Source organism: Canis aureus, chromosome 1 (assembly GCF_053574225.1).
Source record: "Canis aureus isolate CA01 chromosome 1, VMU_Caureus_v.1.0, whole genome shotgun sequence".
Taxonomy (NCBI): Eukaryota; Metazoa; Chordata; class Mammalia; order Carnivora; family Canidae; genus Canis; species Canis aureus.
The window spans coordinates 94,611,863-94,627,666 of NC_135611.1; positions in this window are offsets into that span (position 1 = coordinate 94,611,863).

A 15,804-nucleotide genomic window follows, 5' to 3' on the forward strand; every position below is an offset into this window, starting at 1 on the left:
TGTAAGAACCAGATTTCTTGCTATTCTCTTTCCAAAAACTCAAGTACCTCTACCATCTTTGGAAGCTAAGACGTCAGAAACAACTCTGTCCACTGTAGTGTAACAATATGTGGAGCTCACTCATTCTTAGAGGAAGGGCACACATGTCCCCTGATCTTTTAAGCTTTACTTATTTTATGCTGTCACTTTCTGGGCTGGGTGGGTATCAGAAAACCCTGGGGTGAGGTGTACACCTCAGGAGCTGTGTTAGTAGTTGAATCATTTGGGCATTCTTCTTCTGAATGGGTGATGTGTGTTAAGCATTCTCCGATGATATGCTGTGGAAGGCAGTGAACCAGAGCAGAAAAGAGCCAGGGTGTTGGAGTCAGATCTGAGATCCTCAAATTGTGTACCTTTCGATGAGTATGTCATTATGCAGGTGACAGTCTCGGGATCCTTATCTGTGATCATGGAGATAATGTCTGCCTTAAAGGGCTTTAGTAAGGATTAATCAGCTAATATATAGGATGATCTTTACACATAGGTCTCATTAAGTAATATTTTCTGGAATGCTCCTTCTTATACAATCTTTTGCAGATTGGACAAAAGGGCATTTTCCTATGGTGATCATCACAGGGCCCAAGGTGGTGCACATTATTTTAGCTGGGTCCTTGATGACAGCTTTTCTCTAGACTTGTGTAAACTATGGTATTCACATTTGAATATTTTTAATGTACCAACTGTCAGATATCTACTCTATCAGATACTGGCCAAGGTGAGGAAACATACAGAAGAATAAATCTATGTTTCTGCCTTCGCAGAGCTTACATTCTAGTTGAGAGAGACAACAAGAGGGTGTGTATCTGTGGGTGAAGAAAATGTCACATAAAGTGCTACAAAGAAAAATAAAGCAGAGAATTGAGAGTGACTGAGGCTCTTCTTTTTTTCAGTTGGGTGATCAAGGAAGATCTGAGATGACAAGTGAGGTAACCTGAACGAAGCGAGAGATGGGGCCATAAGAGCCTGAGGAGAGAATGTTCCAGGCGGAGGGAAATGCATAGGGGATATTCAGGAGCAACGCTGAGTAGGGCTTGTGGCTCAAGCCGACTGACCAAGAAGGGTGGTGATGGAGGGAAAGTCAGAGAAGTAGGCTGGGCCTGGGCAGGGCCTCCTGAGTGACAGCAAGGACTCTGGGGTGGTGTTGAGCCGCGGAGAGCCGTGTGCTGAGTTTTGTGTTGTAATATTGCTCAGAGCCTTGGTGCCAGGCAGAGCAGCACCCTGACCACACCTGGATCACAAGGCTAACAAGAGACTTGGCTAACATCCAGCCTTTGAAGTGTTTGAAGCCATTGATCTGTATGTTTGTGTGTGTGGGTAGCAGACCACTCATACCCTAGTTCCCAACTATCAAGTCCTGGGTGGGGGCGGAATGAGACATGCAAGGCTCTGAGAATGAGACAGCAGCTCTGTCTGGTGACCTACCGATGACTGGGGTTGACTCACCTTATCCCGCTTGGCAGACAGTTGACAAAGGGAGAGCCTGACCAACCTACAGGCACAGAGATGTCCCAAGTTCCCTCCGTTTTGCCACCTCTCAGGATTTTCTAGTAAGCTGACCAAGTTGAGTGAAAGGGCACACAGGCTGTCAGGATTCAGGGGAAATGCCAGTCCTACCTTCCACTGAGCTCACCCTGGAGCCAACGTGCCTCCTTCTTTGGAAAAGGTGCTCCTAGGGCACCTGGTGAAATGAGGCTGGCAGAAGCTACAGTGACAGTAAAATCAGGGGAGGTCCCGGGCCGAGAAGTGAGAAGAGAATCCAGATCAGCTACAAAAAGACAAATGGGCTGAGAAAACCGGAGCTTTTGGAGGGGAGAAAAATCAAATCAGAATCTCATACCATATCACACACCCAAAAAGAAAAATAAAGTAGAATTCGGAATTAAACATAAATTTTTTAACTGGTAGGAAATAAGGTAGGGGCACCTGGGTGGCTCAGTTGGTTTAGCATCTGACTCTTGGTTTCTACCCACGTCGTGATCTTGGGGTCCTCTCTCTCTCTCCCACTGCCCTTCCACCTCCCTCTCAAATAAATAAATAAATAAATAAATAAATAAATAGATCTTTTAAAGAAAAAGAAAGAAGGTAAACATAATAAGATAATTAAGACTTCAAATGGACAAGGACTCTAACCAAAAAAAAAAAAAAAAAAGTAGAAGAAATCACTGAGGGAAAAAGTCCCTCTTAACTTTATATTAAAAACAATCACTGGGGATCTGGGTGGCTCTGTCGGTTAAGTCTCTGCCTTTGGCTCAGGTCATGATCTCAGAGCCCAGAGTCAGGCACCCTGCTCAGTGGGGAGTCTGCTTCTCTTTCTTCCTCTACACTCACTTCACCCGTGCTCATGCTCTCTCCCTCTCAAATAAATAAAATATTTTTTTAAAAAATCACCAAAAACATGAAAAGTCAAATGATAAACCTGAAACATTATTTTCAACAAATTCTAAAAACGGACTAATATACTTTTACTCTCATTCTGTCTTGATAGATAACTTATAAATATAAAATGCTATTATGCATTTATAATTTACTATATAATTTAATAGATCTATTTAATCATATATATTAAAATCAGTAAGAAAAATACCAATGCCTCAATAGAAAAATAGATAAACCATTCATCCTTTGTATCAAAAGAACACATGTAAAAATGTGGACCATTTCCACTTAACATGTTGCAAAAGCTTTTTGTCTCAGTTTTAATTATAACATGCATTGCTCACATAAAGGTTAATAGATGAGCACTTTTATCTGATGCAGGTGGGATACATACTGGAATACCCTTCTAGAAAATAACTTGGCAAGATGAGCCAGGAGCCTTAAAAGAATTCACAACTTTGAGGGCACCTGGGTGCCTCAGTCGGTTAAGCATCTGCCTTCAGCTCAGGTCACAATCCATCCCAGGGTCCTGGGATGGAGCCCCCACATTGGGCTCCCTGCTGAGTGGGGAGTCTGCTTCTCCCTCTGTCAAATAAAAATACATAAAGAATCTTAAAAAAATCACAACCCCAGATGCAGTATTTTCAGAGGTAGGAATCTACTGAAGATGTAATTTTATAAGATCGTAGAAGAACACCTATCTATAAAAATCAAATATGTGGAAACTACTTCAGCAGAAAAAAAATAAAAGGAAAGTTCAAATACATTATAGTGCATCCAGAGTGTGGGACGTCACGTAGCATTAGATGCAATGTCACCAAAGTCTATTCAACAATGTGGGGGAAATGTTCATCTTATACATATTAAGAGAAAAATATACAATACAAAATTGAATAAAGAATATATTGAATGGGTATTAAATGTGTGGAAGAAAACACATCAAAGCAATGAACAGCAGTGACCTAAGAGTGGTATTTTTCTTCTTTAACCATTTGTGTCTCTGCCATCTTGTCTAGCCTGGGCTTAGTGTTCGCTGTAAGAACCTCAGAATGTGCTCAGGCCCCTGAGCCCTAGGCCTGGGGAGACACCTGGAATCTGCCGCATTGTCACCCTTCCCAAGGGAGTTAATGAACTGATTCCAGCATGGATGTGATGGGTGTGCTCTCAAATGGCTTTGGCTTTTGAATTTTCTTCTCTCTCCTTCATAGCACATTCCTAGTATTGGAGGAGAAGAACCAGGAATCTTAAGAGTCTCCAGGATTTATATGAGGAGTACACATCCAGGGCTTTGCGTTTCCCCCTGGGCTGCAGGGGTAGGTAAGCCAGGGCACAGAGATGTGACTCAGCAGTTTGGGGGGGAAGCTGACTCTGTGCTGAAGCGTTGTTTGGGGGCTACTAAAAAATTAATGAGTGTGTGTACTGTGGGGGCTCGGCCCCCCTGGGGCTGCACACTCTGAGCCCCCATCCTTTCTGGAGACTCTCTCTACATGGCTGTCTCCTCCCGCAGTCCCCTGAAACCCTCTGCAGGTGTCTCTCCTGGACTGGTTCCACTTGGCCTGCAAGCCCGTGACCTTTGTCGAGTGCTTACTGGCCAAAAATAGCTTCTGCGACCTGCGGCTTTCCCAACATGCCCCAAGGAGAAAGAGACAATGAAGGATCTTGGATGAGAATGACAGGTATCTCTCATCAAAGTGTGGTCTGAGGACCACATAACCTAAGAATTGCCTGGGGACTGGGATCACACCATGCTTCTGTGTCTTGTGACCCACCTATTGCTTCAAATCACTTCGGCACGGGCTTCCCTATCACCTTCCATGTCAAACTCCAGTGAATGAGCTAAGCTTGCTATGCCTCAGTTTCTCCATCTGAGAAGCAGGGCAAACAGGGCTGTTTTGAGAGCCATTGCTGCCCCTGTTCTGTGGGTCAGACCTCAGCCACAGGACGTAGGAAGCCGGGGAGATAACACCTGTGCATCTTTGACTCAGTTTCCAAATCCTCCTAACACCCCTCTGCAAATGCCTGAAAGGAAATTAGTGACTTCTTGGCCAGATGCTCTTCTAGCAACCTAAAGTGAAGTTGTGAAAGACCACGTGTGACACTAGCCTGACGAAAACTTGACTTCTGTCTTGACACAAAGGACAACAGTTTGCTAAGAGTGTGCTGTTGCTCTGTTCTCTCTCTACCCCTTGAAACCTGTGCATTCATGCCCCTGCACGTGTATTCCTACTTTCTCTGCTGAAAAACAAAACAAAACAAAACAAAACAAAACAAAAACCAACCCTGCTTTCCTCCTGCATCTCAAGTCTCTGCTCACCCTTGGTACGCAAGCAATCAATGAACAACAACAAAAAAAAAAACAGAAGGATTAAGAATAGCTACTCTCTTTATATATATTTTTTATAATGGGAACTTTGTAATGATCATCAGCCACAGAAAGGAATGAAGAGCTGAACAGGGTCTGCTGTGCATACACCTCAAACACATTCTGCCGAGTGAAGGGAGCCAGTCCCGAAAGGCCACACAGTGTCTGATCCTGCTCACCCATGGGAAATCCACACAGACAGAATGAAGACTGGTGACTGCCAGGGACAGGGAGGAGGGGAGAATGGGGTTGATCACCGTGTGGGTAGGGGCTGCCTTTTGGGGTGATGAAGATGTTTCGGACCCAGATGGAACTGGTGGTTTGGTTGGTCTGTGAATGGACTCAATGCCATGACACCATTCGCTTCTGATATGGTTAATGCTATAGGATGTGAGTGTCACCCCAAGAACAGCACATTAAAATGTTAATCAGTAGGAGCACCCGGGTGGCTCCGTAGTTGAGCATCTGCCTTTGGCTCAGGTCATGATTTGATATGATCTGGGATTGAGTCCCGTGGGGGGGAGGGGTTCCTGCTCAGTGGGGAGCTTGCTCCTCTCTCTGCCTCTCCCCCTGCTTGTTGTGCTTGCTCTCTCTCTCTGCGTCCCTTTCTCTTTCTCTCTCAAATAAATAAATAAAATATTGAAAATAAAATGTTATTCACTATAAATTATTCACAGCTGACTACAGTAAGTAGAATTTAAAAAGAATTCTCCACAGGCAGATGCCTGCCCAAGTTTGGAATGACAGTGAAGTGATTTGCTGCCCCACCGCTGCTGTTATAAAATGTGATGACAATAAAGGTTTCAGCAGCCTCTGCCGAGCAACTCAAGTTGGGGTTTCTGCTCTCAGTTTTTTTTTTGTTTGTTTTTTTTTTTTTTTTTAAGGAAATCAAACAGATCTGTGTCAGGGATATTGATTCTTGACCAAAGGCAAAGGAAAAAGTTTCATTCATAGCCTCAAGTTTTTAAAACCATTTCCTTCCAGATTCTTGGGGGGTTCTAATATCTGTTGCCATAAGGAGGCACCCAAACATCCCTGCAGGAGAGGTTAAGGCAGTTCTTTAAGGGAGCCCTTCGAGGCCGGGAACCCAACAGGAGAGATTCAGAGATTAAAACCCAGGGGACAGATATGGTTATTCAGATATGCTATTGCATCAGCAAGGTGGCTGTGATTTATTTGGGGTGACAAACAGGACTGACAAACCATTTCCTGATATGGGTGGGTAAAGTAAAATAAAACAGATCAGATTAGGGTTGTAGGGAATGGCAGGGACCACGGTGAACTGCCACCCCGAGCCCCACTGCCAGCACCCCCCAAATCAGTCACAGTAACCAATACAGTGTGGAATCTGGGGTGAGTGTCGCCAGATCTTCTAACTGTTCAAGAAACGGCAGCAATGCAGACGTTTGTGATACTTTCTGCTCTGTTAATTCTGGAAACTAATACAAAAAGAGAAGACCATCACGCGGGCCAAACAAAACAGGTCAGCAAACTGGATCTCACCTGCAGGCTGTGAGCTGGGAACCTGGGAACGCTGGCCTCTAAGCCTTCAAGGGCCTACCTGCTGGAGAGAAAATACTTCCCTGAGTGAGAATCAGGTTATACCCGGGGTTCTTATCTTATCTCTTGAGTTAGGGGAAAGTTTAAAGTGCTAGAGTGGATCAGGCTTAGCTAGCCAGCCTCTTCCTCCCTCTTGGTTGGAGGGCGAGCCTAAAGGAAAGCCTCAGATGCTTTCCTGCCTCCATCCCCCCTTCCTTCCCCCCACCCCCATTTCTAGCCACTGCTCTGTTTTGCTGGGGAGTTAGTAGGGAAAACCTTTCTGCAGTTTTCGCTGGTGCAGAGCCGAGGGGTCCTGAACCACAGTCTTCCCTCTCACTGCCACCCTGTAACCCAGTCCACACTGGAGCGGGACACGGAATGCACAGTCACAGCCTGTCCTTCCCTCCCAGGTCTTGGGGCCATGCAGCTGTATTTACTTTGCCCCCATGTCCCGTGGGGAGGCAGGAAGGGAGAGCAGAGAGTCAGTGGGCCCAGAACAAAGTCCATGGCAACACCTGCATCGTGGCCACACCCAGCCATGCCAACTCTATCTGAAGCTGAATCTTCTGTAAATCGTGACAGGCATTTCCAGGCCTTGAGACTCAATCACCTTGCGCACATTGGTTCTGATGTGAAGGAAAATACTTTCTTCTTAAAATTTGACAGGCTGACCCGGAAAACCCTGGCATTCCAAATCCTGAGACTTCCTTCCTGCGGTCTTCTAGCTCTTTCCTCGCAGGCCCCGTGACACAGTGACCCAGCAGGGGAGATTAAATTCAAGTTTTGTGACAACTCAAGAGAAACCTCTGTCCCCCTTGCCGAGACCTGACCAGGAGCCAGCCATGTGGGTCACACGAAAAGGAACCTTTTCTAGAAGAAACCTAGGCATGTACCCTCCTCACCCACACTTTGTTTATACATGGGCAGATTTTTTTCAGCTTCATCAGCCTCACAGGAAACCATAAATAGATTTCCAGTTGATACTCAGGCTTTCTGGTTATGTGAACCCCAGCTCTCCCTTCCAGAGACACTATCACGGCTACAGAGATAAAAATCAAGAAGGTCACATTCTTTCCAACTGGTCTACCATAAACCGCGGCTGGTTTAAGCACGGTTGGCTGTTGCTGTTGGCCTCCTGGTTTACTCCAAAGGGCAAGATGTGCCCAGCCTCACTGCAGGGTTAGCTGGGTTTCCTGCTCACGCCAACAGCAGAAAAGTTTCATCCTGCTCCCCTCCCTGGGAACGGCATCGGGCCTTTGAAACTTAAAACCTGAATTTGCTGAGCCTAAAACCTGAACCGTGTGGTGTTTTACTTGTTTCTGTTTTCAATCAGCCAATCTTCAAGGATTCTTTTGTGTCAGCTTTTCTTTTTTAAAATCATTGTTTGTTTTTAAACTTGTAATGCTCCTGACCTGTGATCCTGAGAGGATCTGACAATTATTTGTGTTCTTAAAAAAAAAAAAAAAAAAAAAGTCCCTTAAAGTTCCAAGGAGTAGGGGAAGAAAGAGAGAAAGCATGAGGGCAAAAGAATTGTCCACTATTTATCTTCTCTCTTTTCCTCTTCCAAGAACTGAATCCCAATTGATGAGTTGGGCTCCACTGGCCTGTGGATTAACGACACCTCGGCTCATCTCTCGCCCTCTCCTCTTGCTGCCAGGTGTCTTTTGTTATTTCTGCCACAGGGGAGAGAAGGGGAAAAAAAAAAAAAAAAAAAAAAAACCTCAGATTGGTTCTCTCTGATTATACCAAAGAGATTTGATTATCTTGGCCCTGCTTGGAGCAATGGGGTCAGCTCTTGCCTTTCCGGAGAGCACACCTTGGCCAAAGGTTCTTTGGACACGTTGGTAAGGAAATGTCCTTGAGTGAACTCCCTTCCAGAGTGAGCCGGGACCCCAAGGTCAAGGTCTTATGGGAAAACAAGGAGGAGGGATTGGGCCCGAGGAGTTCCTTTGAGGCCTTAAATTATTGACTGTGGGGGAGGAAGGGACATTCCAGGAGAGAGGAAATTAGTGAAATTCTGTTGCTTGGGGCCCTCACAGTGTCTGGGACGATGAGAAGGGAAGAGAGGAAGCCACTGCAGAGTATCAGGCGGGCCTGGGTGGTCCTAGGTGGTAGAGCAGGGCTCCTTGAACCCAAGTGTGTGTGAGAGCGATCCGGGATCTGAGTCTGGAGGTACGGGTGGGACGGATTCTGTCTCTGCAGCAGGCTCCCCGGGAAGGCTGGCACCGCTACGCTACCACACGAGACAGCCACGCCTCGTGAAGCAAGAAGGTAGAGTACGCTGGGAGCCAGGGACAGCCCGAAGGTGAGGCTAGGGGCAGGGCAGGAGCCAGCTGACAAAGTAGCCTGTGTCCACGTTACTGCGGAGGCAACGGGCCAACAGCCTCACAGAGAGATAGCCACGAGGGGACCAGGACCCCCAGGGCTGAATGGATCAGGGTTCAAGTCCTGGCTCTGCCGCCAACCTGCTGTGTGACCTCAACGAAATCATGTTATCTGTCAGAACAGGGATAATGACACTTGCCTTGCCTGCTCCCCAGGATTAAGTGAGAGAAATACAAGGAAGCTCTTGCTAGCCACCAAGGTTCTTTGCAAATGTGATCGATGATCATGTTGATTCTGCTGCAACGCTGCAGCCACCTACAATAACAGCCACGTGTGACCACAGCCCTTAGAGGAGTGGGTGGGTGTGGAGAGCAGGGGTTTGCAGCTACTTCACCACCCTCCAGAGCCTTGCCACGACACTAGACGTTCACCGGCCCCTGGTCTGGGACTTTGCTGTCCATCTGGTTCAACACGGTTACTTTACTTGTTTTGCTGGAGGGCTACTCATCTCAGAAGGGAAGAAGCATGAATTTGTGTTGATGGAAACACCTCTCTTATTTTGGCCTATCTCACATGTCACTTCCCCTTGATTGTGGGCAGGATAGTTGATTTTCCTGTTTGAAAATCAGGAACGATCTCCTTCTTGAGAAAATGCCAAATGGGTAGGCTACAAAGATGTGTTACAGTTGCCAGTTCTCGAAAACAGGGCCCACTTTCCTTTGTGTTTGACACGGTCATCCCCACAGACCCAGTACATCCTCCATTGCACCAGCATGCAGTCACCCCAGGTGGCCTCCATGACAGCATGGAAGCATAGGAGGGGACTCTGGCAAACAGGATTTTCTGCTTCACTTGTGGTTACATCTAGGAAATATGGATTTCTTTCCCCCTAATTCTTATAATTAAAAATTGCTCTCCAATCCACTACCTTAATTAGAAAAACCTTTCTGAACAACTAAAGGTTTTTTGAAGATTAGGATTTTGCAACATCTGAGCCGTCATCCAGAATGTCATCACTGATTACACAGTAATGCTAAGCTGTTGATGACTACATGCAGGCTTCAGGTGGAGTTTTAATTTTATTTATTTTTTAAAGATATACTTACTTATTTGAGCGAGAGAAAGAGTGCACACATGAGCAAGTACATGAGCAGAGGGAGGGGCAGAGGGAGAGAGAGAGAATCTAAAACAGACTCCCTGCTGAGTGTGGAGCCCCATGCAGAGCTCAATCTCAGGACCCTGGATCATGATCTGAGCCAAAATCAGAGGTGGATGCATAATCAACTGAGCGACCCCAGCATCCTCCAAAATTTTTTTTAATTTGGGTTGTTTTAAGCCCCTATACTGTGACAATTCTTTACAGCAGCAAGAGGAAATAATACACATACATGAGCAATAGCAGAAGGAAAAATTCTCACTGGTTTTCTCAATGAGTCACATACATATTGCTATCAAATATTTCTTGTTTTCTATGTAGACTTAGGGAATTGTAATTACTTTTTAATGTTCAGAGCCTGAACTTTTAATCACTGACTGAGCTGAATGACTGCTCCTACCTCCACCCCCATAAAATGTCCCTTGTTGTTGTTTGAAGGTTTGAAGCCTGAAATCTGTTTTAATAGGGATTGCTACATGAAGCCTATAAAGTTCATTTGTAATGGAAACTATTGATTGGGCTACCTGAATATCCCGTTTGTGAGAGAGTGGATGGTGTGCAGGAGGGTCAGTTTGAGCACAGGTGAATGCCAGAAAAAGAAGAGTGACCCACGTGGCATACGATGATCAGATGGGGCCATTCTGAGCTAGCAGAGAAAATAAATGGAGAAGACATCCTGAGCTTCATTCTTGCAACCAGGTAGTCACAGCCTAGCAGGGACGAGTGGGACCCTCAAGATAATTCCCCGGCCCCTTCCCATCACAGAGGGACTGGATCCCAGAGAGGAGAGCTGACCTGTCCATGGCACACAGTGAGTCCTGGGCTGCGACCAGAGCCCAGACCCTGACCTGGACCCAGTCCTTCACTCCACCCACTGCTCTCATGCTGGCACTTGGTGTACATGAATTCAGAACTTCCCATTAGTGAATGGTTCGGTCACTGTTCAGAAAGTAGTATTTGTAGACGATGCTCTCTCAGATCATGGAGAGATGTCCACTCCTCAACAAATCTTCCTATTACACTTGGCCAATGAAACTCATGTTATAACAAGTTTGTTTCAGAGCCATGTGTGTTATAAAAATAAATCATTCTGTTGCAGCACATCTTTGGCCTGTTTGGTCCCTGCAGAAATGCCTGTGCCGGCAAGGGCACATTTCACTACCTGCCTATTGGATCACACATGAATCCACCCACGTTTTGACAGAACATAGAAGAAACTAGGCCATAGGGCAGTCTGCTACCCATGCTGTAAGCTCACACACACAGGCTTCGAATGACCCCAGAGAGCCTGGTATTCACTGTGGGCTTGTGGATTTCAACCCAACCCTGGAAGTATGTTGTACCTATAGATGCACAAATGTGCACACATGTACACACACACACCCCAAATAAAAATGCATGCCTGGTGGCCACAGACCTACTTAATCCTTTTGCATCTGCCTTCCCAAATAGGAGCTCACTGTCACTTTAGCTGAGTGCCTACGATGTGCCAGCACCCTGATTTCAGTGCTGGGGATATACAAGTTAATTAGGCCCCAGTCTCTGGCATGGTGGAGCTCTCATTCTAGTTGGGAGTTAGTTGGAAATCCTTACAACAACCAGAGATGTAGGACTAGCTGATTATTTCCATAACCATCTTATTGACAAGGAAGAAAAACCAGAGCACTCAAGTAACAGGCCCAAGCTCACACAGCCTGCTGTTGCTAGAGCAGAGTGGAGCCCAACTCTTCCCTCCTTTAAACTCTGCCAACTAGTGTGTAGCTGGGGATGAGCGACATCACAGCTACCTGGAATTCTTGTTAAAAATACAGAATTTCCCAGTCTTCTGAGCAGACATTGGGTGGTGGAAGTGGTGGGGGATTAGGAGGAAAAGTGTGGCTGGGAAACCTGATTTTTTTTTTTTTTTTACATTTTTAAAAATTTAAATTCAATTTTCCAACATATAACATCCAGTGCTCATCACATGCCCTCCTCATTACCTGTCACCCAGTCACCCCATCATCCCACCCACCTCCCCTTCTACAACTCTTTGTTTCCCAGAGTTAGGGATCTCTCATGGTTTGTCTCCCTCTCTGATTTTCAAAGCTCCTTGAGGGACTCCAATATCACTTGAGTTTGTAAATCTCTGAGTAGATCCAGCTGTCAGCAGGTCTATACTCTGCTGTACATAAGAATTAGCTGGAGCATTTTAAAAAATAGATAACTAGGGATCCCTGGGTGGCTCAGCAGTTTAGCGCCTGCCTTTGGCCCAGGGTGTGATCCTGGAGTCCCGGGATCAAGTCCCACGTCGGGCTCCCGACATGGAGCCTGCTTCCCCTCCTCCTGTATCTCTGCCTCTCTTTCTCTATGTCTATCATAAATAAATAAATTAAATAAATAAATAAATAAATAAATAAATAAATAAATAAATAAATCTTAAAAAAAATAAAATAAAAAATAGATGACTTCCTGGGTCTGATCCCAGAGGTCTATATTCAGTTAATTTGGGTAGTGCCCAGGCAGTTATGTACTTGTGGAGAGTTGCCCAAATGATTCGAATGTGCAGAGCTGGAAAATCACAGCCCCGTGGACAGTGGTAACAAATACTACAAGCCCCAAATCAGGGTGACCCTCCAAGTAAACAAGCACTATTCCTCTGATGGTATCCCATCTTGCAGGCTCCCAGGCGGGAGTGCAGAGCTTACAGGGAATGGAGAAGACATGAGGAGCAAGGCTGGGTGTCCCGAGAACCCCAGCGCTTAGGATCAGCAGCCTCCTCCATCAGTGAGGAAGAAACTGCCCAAACCCTGACGTCTTCTTCTCATGACTTACTGCCAAGGATCCCTCAGGTTCTCTCTGTAAGGCCCCTCAAAAGACACCTCTCTGCTGTGCTCGTATCTAGGGAAGCCTCTGGAGGGTTTCCATTTTGGGGACACGGTGAATCTTATCATTGATTTGCTCTCTTCTTTGTTCTACTATGAACCTCAGAGTCATATTTGAGGTTCATCTTTAGCAATTATATGGCACCTATGGCATGCAGTTGGTATCACCTTAGCCCTAGGCCACATCTTTTCCTTCGATGGTTTTTCCATCACTTGTTTCTGTGTTTATCTCTCTTGTGTTTCACACACCTGTTCTCTTAATTTATTCTGACATGCAGAAGGCTAAATCACACTATTTAAGGAGTTATAATCAACACATTTTTCTTTCTCTTGGGTCAGAGAGAGAAAAAGAGAATGCAAATGAGATTGAGAAAGGAAGCATGGGCATAAAAAAGCCTGTAGAAGTGGGTGGGGGCCCCAGAGGGTGATGTGAACTTCACAGGCTTGGTCTCCAAGGCTCAGCATTATCTGCCCACAGTCAACTGTCCAGGGTTTTTAAAAACTTCCTTTTAGTAGTCAAACCTGTTAACACTTTCATCCTCATTCAAAATCAATCCAGCTGTTAAGTCAGTGGCAGCAGGAGTCACAAGGTCAAAGCCTGGCAATTGGGGTACTAGGTACTGTGACCATGAGTCATAGAAAAAAAAAAGGGAAGAAAAAATAAAAGAATGCCTTCCTCTCCCTCTCTTTCCCTCCCTTCCCCTCTTTCTCCCCCGCCCCCACCCCCGTTATTTTAAAACAAAAAAAAAAAAAAGGGAAAAAGTGATTACACTATCTAAAATGATTTGCAAAGAAACAGACCTTTTCAAATGGCTTAAAGTAGTCTATTCACAAATTGGGGAAATTTTGACTTCATAGTGAGTCAGCAAGGTATTTTTGTTGTTAAAAATAATCTCATTTCTTTACAGAAACACTTTTTACTTTTTAGTATTTCATGATCTTGTAAGCCAAAAAGCTCCCATTTCAAAATAAAAATGGTGTCCCAGATCACCTAGACATTTACAGAGATTGCATTTGTCTAAGTGACAAATATATTCAGTTTTAAGACATTAACTAAACCTTTGTAACAAATATCTTTTTCTTTTATTTTAAAAAATAAGGACATTATGGAGACTGCAGAACCCTAGGGATAAACTAGTAGTCATGAAGTTTTTCTAAAGTCTTCATTTTTTTATGCTTTTATCTCTAGCACAGATAAGTACCAGACTCTGAGGTGCTCAAACACTAGACTCTTAGGTTGCTATAGTTTGTGCAAAGAAGCCAATCATTTTAAGATTTAAATGAACAACTTACAAATCCCAAGGGTATCAAATCTCTTTTAAGATTTTATTTATTGATTCATGAGAGACCCAGAGGGAGAGTCAGAGACACAGGCAGAGGGAGAAGCAGGCTTCCTAGGATGATACCTATGGGGGACTCGATCCCAGGACCCCAGGATCAATGCCCTGAGCCAAAGGCAGATGCTCAACCATTGAACCACCCAGGCATTCCCTAATGGTACCAATTTTTTCTTAAACCTTGTAGTAGATGTATCTGAATAAGCTGCCTCAAAGCTGCATTTTGAAATAGGGAGATTACAGAAAAATTAAAACATCAACAGAAGAGGTTCCATTCACCACATTGAGACATTTTCTTCCAAGTGGGATGAAAATCTTTTCCCCTTTCAAAGCCACAGGGCCATCCTGCCTGTCAGCTCTTCCCACAGTGGAGGGGAAAAGGCTTCTGGTTCCAGATTGTTCACTGGCACTTGTGAATTAAACTGACAACAGACCGGCTGACAGGAGAAAAGGCATACAATTTTATCGATGTTAACACTGTGATGTGGGCAAGGGCTTCAGAGAAAATAAGCAAAACCCCAAAGAAGCAGTTAGACTGGGACCTTATAGACCTTTCTAACAAAGGGTGTTAAATAGCAGAGAAGCAACTTAAAGAAAGGGGGTTTGGGCTTTAGGGGTGATATATTATGTGAAAACAACTGGGAAATATGTAGTGAATATACAGGAAGTAGAAGGCAAGGGTTATCTGAGTCAGGTCTGTTTATGCAGACTCATCATGGTGCCAGCTCTCCGTGTACGGTGATCAGGATCTCTGTCCTCATCCTTGTACAGGACGTGGGGTAGAATTATGCCACCTCCACGGCAGGAAATGCTTTAAAAGGGAGAGGAGGGCACAGAGCTCTTCTTGCATCTGCTGTTTCTAAATTGCCTTCAGCTCAAAAATAATCAATATGCCAAACTGGCACATTTGGGTTAGCACATGCTGATCCCCTTTGCCGCATCGCTTGCCTTCCCTCCCTCCTTTTGGTTGTGCCGAGACACCTGGGCTTTCAGTGCTGAGCTCCCAGGACGGCTGCACTTGTCCTTGGAGGGATCATGTTCTGCTAGTTAAGAAAAGGCCACCCAAGGGGCCTGCAAAGCTTCTGTAATCCAGCTTGTGTGTGTTTGGAAGGTGTTTCAGCCTTGAGCAACAGCAGCTAGGAGGCCACAGAAAGCCAGACTGATGGGAGTTAGGGGTGTCTTTGAATGACTGTCCTGCCAGCTCTCCAGCACTCCTGCACTGTTCTCCAGGATGTGGTTCTCAAACCTGAGTGTGCGTAATATGAGTCAGCTGGGGGAGGGGAGGGGTGTCAGAACGCAGATTCCAGGCCTCTGTCCCTGAACTAGAAGCTAATACTCAAAAGTGTGTGTCATAGTTACAAAGGAAACAATTTTTCTCTCAACCATTACGCCCATTTCTATCAATAAGAACCTTCATAGGACTACTTTGTGGGCAAATTAAATCTAGTTTCAACAAACTTGCGCTGGATTATTTGCATCAGTGCAACAAGAATAGCAATTGACTGTATAGGCGCTTTTAAAATCTGCTTTGCTGGAAGTTTTCATAAGGAATCTCAGATTAAAGTTCTAAAAAAATTTTTAGTATTGAAGTGTAGTTGACACACAATGTTCTATTAGATTCAGTTATACAATATAGTGACTTGTCAATTCTATACAATGGGCAATACTCACTATGATATGCCTGGTTACTATCACCTTATACTGTTATTACAACATTACTATTTTCCCTATGCTGTACTTTCCTTCACCACGACTTCTTTATTTTATACCTGGAAGTTTGTGCCTCTGAATCCCCTTCACCTAGTTTGC